Below are 6,092 nucleotides of genomic sequence, written 5' to 3'. Positions count from 1 at the left end.
AGGCCGATTTCCAAATAGCTGAACTATAGGTAGAAAAGAACCGTCCATCCTCTTTCCTTACTCCCATTCCTAAAAGCAGATAACAGTGAAGAAAGCGTAATATTTAAATGACGGTTTTCCTTGACTTTTCCTCCGTGTGTGTGGTGTGTGTATGTGTGTGTGTCCTTATATATTGAGGAAGCCAGAATTCTAAGATGGCCCCCAAGACTCTTGCCCCTGGTGTACACGTCTTATAAAACCATGAACCCTTGAATGTGGGTGTAACCTGTGCATATGATGGGTACTCACTGCCTTGGCTGGGTTATGCTATGTAGCAAACTATGATGGAATAGTCACTCCAGTATTACACAACCAGGCCAATACCTTGATTTCAGCCATGAGACCCTCAGCAGAGAACTCAGGTGAACCCTACCCAGAATCCAGACCCACTGATAAGTTTGTGGTAGTTTGTTACACAACAATGAAAACACGAATAAATGTCTTTAAACCTCTAAACCCCTTTATGTGCACACCTTTCATGATATTTATATAGTCATCAGCTGATACTAATCCAGCTATTAAATATTTATTGAACAACTATTATATATCACGAACATATAAGAAGTGTTGGGGATACATAAGCTGATAAATTAGACATGATCGACCTCTTATTTTTAAAATGTTATGCCCCAAATTGACCAAATACATCAGATGATTTCACACCAGTGCAAAGTTCAATGGGACATTGATCTGACTGTACACTTTGCTGCAGACAAAGGAAGCAATAGATTTTTGGGGGCTATTTATTCAATGTTAGGTCATTTATTCCCAAAGAGAAAATTCTTTTTTGCAATGACATTTTTAGAGAGGAGATCTGTTTCATTTTTCACGGAGTTACTGTGAAACACTACAAAGATTTTTAAAAAGCATTTTAAGCCTCTTGAAGGAAGCATACTTTGCAAATGCTAAAGAAGTTTACTATTAATAAAAGACAGTTTAATGATCTTATCTATAGAATCACCCTTATCCAAATATATTGCCATAGTGTCCTATTTATTTAAGAACAGACTTAATTTTTAGTTACTTCATCAGATCAAGTATCTTCCACCATGTTTTAAAATCTGTTAGGCAATGATTAGTGCTAGAAATGAATATTAAAGGGCATTTTTATAAGCATCTTTTAAACCATAATTTCAACAGGCATCAGAATCACAGTTGATTATGGTTTCATAATTTCAAGTAGTATAGTAAATTAAAATACAATCTTATATGTGACCCTCATTTTAATATTACATTTAGAATTCCCAAGACAGATGTCAGTGTAAAGTGCTGTCTAACCTAATCACTTTACTATTTTTTTACCAACAATTCCTGTAAGCCTCCAGACAAGACAACTGATATATTGAAATTCCAATTGCCAATTGCCTGCTGCCATGCTTAATGACTCCAGGATGCAAAACCTTTAGGTCAGGTTGCAATTAGAGACAGAACAAAACCACCACAAATAAAGAATAGACACACACCTTTTCAGGGTGGAACCCAACTCTGATTTGATTTGAAAAATAATACTGGGAAAACACTTGCTTTTCATATCACACATATACACACCCATCTTTAGCTTGAAGCAGAAAAGTAAAATGTCAATTAGAAGCTACTGTTGGTGCTATGGAATGAACCTAAATCAGAAAGCAGTGGACATTTCTAGAAACATCTACTGTAATTGTCTTTGGAGATTAACACATAGTAAAAACTGTTTTATAAGCAGCTTCATGATACTATCTGAACTTCTGAACTACTTAATGTACACTAAAATTATTAACTTTTAAAATAATTCTATGATCTCTGAAAACAAATATAAAAAACAAACAAACATGAACTTAGTAAGCAAATATCTTTCATGTAAAGGCCTATGTTTTTTCTGACCTTTTTGAACATTTTCTTTCTTTACCCTGTGACCAAAATTTGGTCTCATCCAGTATGAGACACACATTCTAGGAGGATGAGTAAGGGGTTAAGAGATGGTGGAAGAGTAAAGGAATTCTTCTAAGGTTAGTTCTGCAAAATCCAGGAGCCTGTAAAGAAGAATCGTATGTCGGAAAAGAGTGTTTATGAAACTCTGCTTATAGTAATTCTAGTAGCAATATCCTAGCCACCATCACTCTAGCTGTTTACTTGCCTCTCTTTCCATGAAATCTGAGTTCCTGAAGGATGTGAACACAGTTGGGCAAAATGGAAAAACATAACTAGTGTTGGGAGTTGCTCACCCCTATGTTTTGTCCTAGCCTTTCACCTTCTCTCTGTGTAATCTTGTTTGTCAAAAATCAGCAGTGGCTAAGTCAACTTCCTTTTTCTGTCTTAATGAGCAGGCGAGGGCTGGTCTGGAGGCTGAATAGGACATCTGTAGGCTAGGCTCCTTTTATCTTTTTGCTTGATTTTCTTCTCGTATGCCTTTGTCCCCATGGTTGCAACGTACTGCCGCCACCACAGGCCTGATGTCTACTTGCCCAACCGAAAGAAGAGGACGAAGGGAAGAGTGCAAAGGGCTCCCTCCCAATGAAATACCACCTCCTTTCTGGACGGACACCCTCCCCAAGGACTAATCACATCAGCTGTGTTCCCTGGCCACAGGTAGTGTGGGGATACTGCAATTTCAATTTTATAATTTTAAAATGAATGACATTTAAATGATATAATATACATGACAAGCCTGTCATACTGCCTGACTCACATTAAATGAATATCAATTACATGAATGAATACATAGAATATATTTATTTAGAAATTAAAAAAATATTTACTGAAGTATCAAGTTTTTTTTGTTTTTTAAAATTTATTTTTGGCTGCGTTGGGTCTTCGTTGCTGTGCGTTTTTAAATTTATTTACAAATAAATGTATTTATTTATTTACAAATAAATCTCATTTGTAAAATGAAAATAGTTATTCCTACTTCCTTTATTTTTTAGATTTTAAAAATTCAAGCATAGTTGATTTACAATACTACATTAGTTTCAGATATACAACATAGTGATTTAGTATTTTTATACATTATACTCCATTTAAAGTTATTATAAAATATTGGCTATACTCCCTGTGCTATACAATATGTCCTTGTATCTTATTTATTTTATACCTAGTAGTTGTACCTCTTAATCCCTTACCCCTATATTTCTCCTCCTCCCATCCCTCCCCCTACTGATAACCACTAGTTTGTTCTCTATATTTGTGAGTCTGTTTCTGTTTTGTTAGATACATTCTTGGTGTCATTTTTTTAGATTGCACATATAGGTGATAACATAGAGTATTTGTCTTTTCCTGTCTGACTTATTTCACTAAGCATAAAACCATCCCATTCCATCCATGTTGTTGCAAATGGCAAAATTTTATTCTTTTTTATGGCTAATACTCCATTGTGTGTATGTGTATGTGTGTGTGTGCGTACACACACACACACACACACACACATACCACATCTTCTTTATCCATTCATCTGTTGATGGGACACTTAGGTTGCTTCCATACCTTGGCAATTGTAAATAATGCTGTTATGAACATTGGGGTACATGTATCTTTTTGTATTACTGTTTTTGTTTTCTTCTAATATACACCCAGGAGTGGAGTCGCTGGGTCATATGATAGTTCTATTTTTTAGTTTTTTGAGGAATATTCTTTTTTTTTTTTTTTTTGCTGTATGCGGGCCTCTCACTGTTGTGGCCCCTCCCGTTGCGGAGCACAGGCTCCGGACATGCAGGCTCAACGGCCATGGCTCATGGGCCTAGCCGCTCGGCGGCATGTGGGATCTTCCCGGACCGGGGCACGAACCCGTGTCCCCTGCATCGGCAGGCAGATTCTCAACCACTGTGCCACCAGGGAAGCCCGAGGAATATTCTTAATTGATTTAATTGCTTGGGAAACTAAATAAGACATTTATCCAATTAATACAATATTTGCTTAAAATTCACTATGCTCAAGGTTCCTAGTACTTACTTAGAACAGGGAGCCTCTTTTATTTTATTGCCAAGAAAATTTTTTTGTCTGGCGTACTCAACACCTCTTGATTTTTGTCTTTCTGTGTACTGGCAGAATTCTTTTCCAGCCATATCTCAACACTATTCTTTGCTAAATACTCCGTGACTCTGAACTGAAAATTGTGCAGTCCTCGTCGAGCCTCCCAATCTCTTTTCTTTTGTAGAAATATTAGACATTTGTCAAGGTAAATACAGTGATCTCCCCACTTCTCACATTTCAAATCTTGAATGTTGGAAATGCTCTAAATTCTAAAAACACATAGATCACATTTTGATGCAATTATCCTCTGTACAAGTTTATGATTAGTTATATTACATTCTGTTATCCTCCCTACGTAAGAGTCTCATTGAAGATTCTAACTATGGTTTATTTACCTTTGTATCCAACATAGGGTCTTATACACAGTAGAAATTGAAAAAAGTTTCAATGAATAAATGAATGTCTGAGCTGAAAAGCAGAAATTGACTTTTTCAAGTCAATTTTACACTAAAAATTATTTTAAACATCCACTCCTGTTTTTTTTTGTTTGTTTTTTTTTTTTGCAGTATGTGGGCCTCTCACTGTTGTGGCCTCTCCCGTTGCGGAGCACAGGCTCTGGACGTGCAGGCTCAGCGGCCGTGGCTCACGGGCCTAGCCGCTCGGCGGCATGTGGGATCTTCCCGGACCGGGGCACGAACCCGTGTCCCCTGCATCGGCAGGTGGACTCTCAACCACTGCGCCTCCAGGGAAGCCCATCCACTCCTGTTTTAACTACTTTAAGGGGATAGTGGTTGAAACGGGATTAAGAGTCAGATTCAAACAAAGAGGTGCCAGTGCTTATGACACTGGCACCTCTTCAAGGGACTTATATGTCTGGGAGACAAAAAGGACAAAAGATGGTCGGGTCAAAAAGGCTCCGTGTGAAAGACACAGTGGCAATTTATTTTAACAACCACACACACACACAGAGTGTACATAAGTTTGAGATTTTTATAAGAATAAATTGTATAAGAATTTTATTTTTATAAGAATACATTTTATACTTATATTCACACTTTGGCAGCAGGGGAAGAGCAAGATGGTGCAGCACACAGGGGCTGCCCTGATTCAGCTTCACTACAAACACACCGATACCGTTCTGTCACTGTCCGCATACACAGGGCAACACACTTGCAGTTTAGAAAGCTAATGGAAATCTACTTCCTGTTGCACTGCAGCAGAAAATTGTAGCACTTTCTTATATGAATAAGAAAGATAAGTTAAGAGGAAGATTTTTCCTAGAATTTCAATTTTCAGTAATTCATCTATTCTGTCTCTGTAGTTTCCAAAGTTCTACTTGTGCAAACATTGACTCATCCCACCATGGAATTTTTATATGGTTGCCAAAGGTATCGGGAAGTGCATTAAATCACTTAAGTCCTGCTGAAGGGAAAAATAATAACCATGAAGAGAGTTAATTCTGAAAAGTAATTTCTTAGCAAATAATCTAATTACCTTTTACATAAGCTAAGGAAGGAACTCACTGTTTTCTTTCATTTCAGATATGCTAATAGGTACAAACTGCTGAAAAATAAAGATTTAATACTCTTTCACTTGAAGAAGATTTATTTTTAATATAAGAGGAAGTGAGTTTAGCCATAAAATATGATAAGAATAACTAAACAAAGAATACATAAAACATAGGCCCTGTGCACTTAGGAGGTTATTGTCATAACAAAATTCACGAAACATGCTCAAGGTATTGGGTAGCATATATTACAAAGGTAGGACCATATCTGCCCTCGGGATTTGAGGTGGCAATCTTTGTTTTGTTTCTGTCTTCTTTCATCTATGGACTATTTTGTATCATTCTCTATTCTTACTGTTTACTATGTGCATTGAGAACAATTATATTCTATTTCTACCATAAAAGTTTCAATATTCCAAACCAAGGTAAAAGTGGAAGACCATTATAAATGAAAACTACCAAGAGGATCGTAGGATGCATAACAGAAGAGAGTCAAGGAAAACTGATGAAGACAGGCTACTACCTTCAGTTTTTAGATAATCATCATGGATATAAGGCTTTGTGACAACAACAAAAAATAAAGGTGCAAGTTATTATTGGG

The sequence above is a fragment of the Neophocaena asiaeorientalis genome, unplaced genomic scaffold (assembly GCF_003031525.2).
Source record: "Neophocaena asiaeorientalis asiaeorientalis breed wild unplaced genomic scaffold, Neophocaena_asiaeorientalis_V1.1 scaffold25, whole genome shotgun sequence".
NCBI lineage: Eukaryota > Metazoa > Chordata > Mammalia > Artiodactyla > Phocoenidae > Neophocaena > Neophocaena asiaeorientalis.
This window is presented reverse-complemented; position numbering follows the sequence as displayed.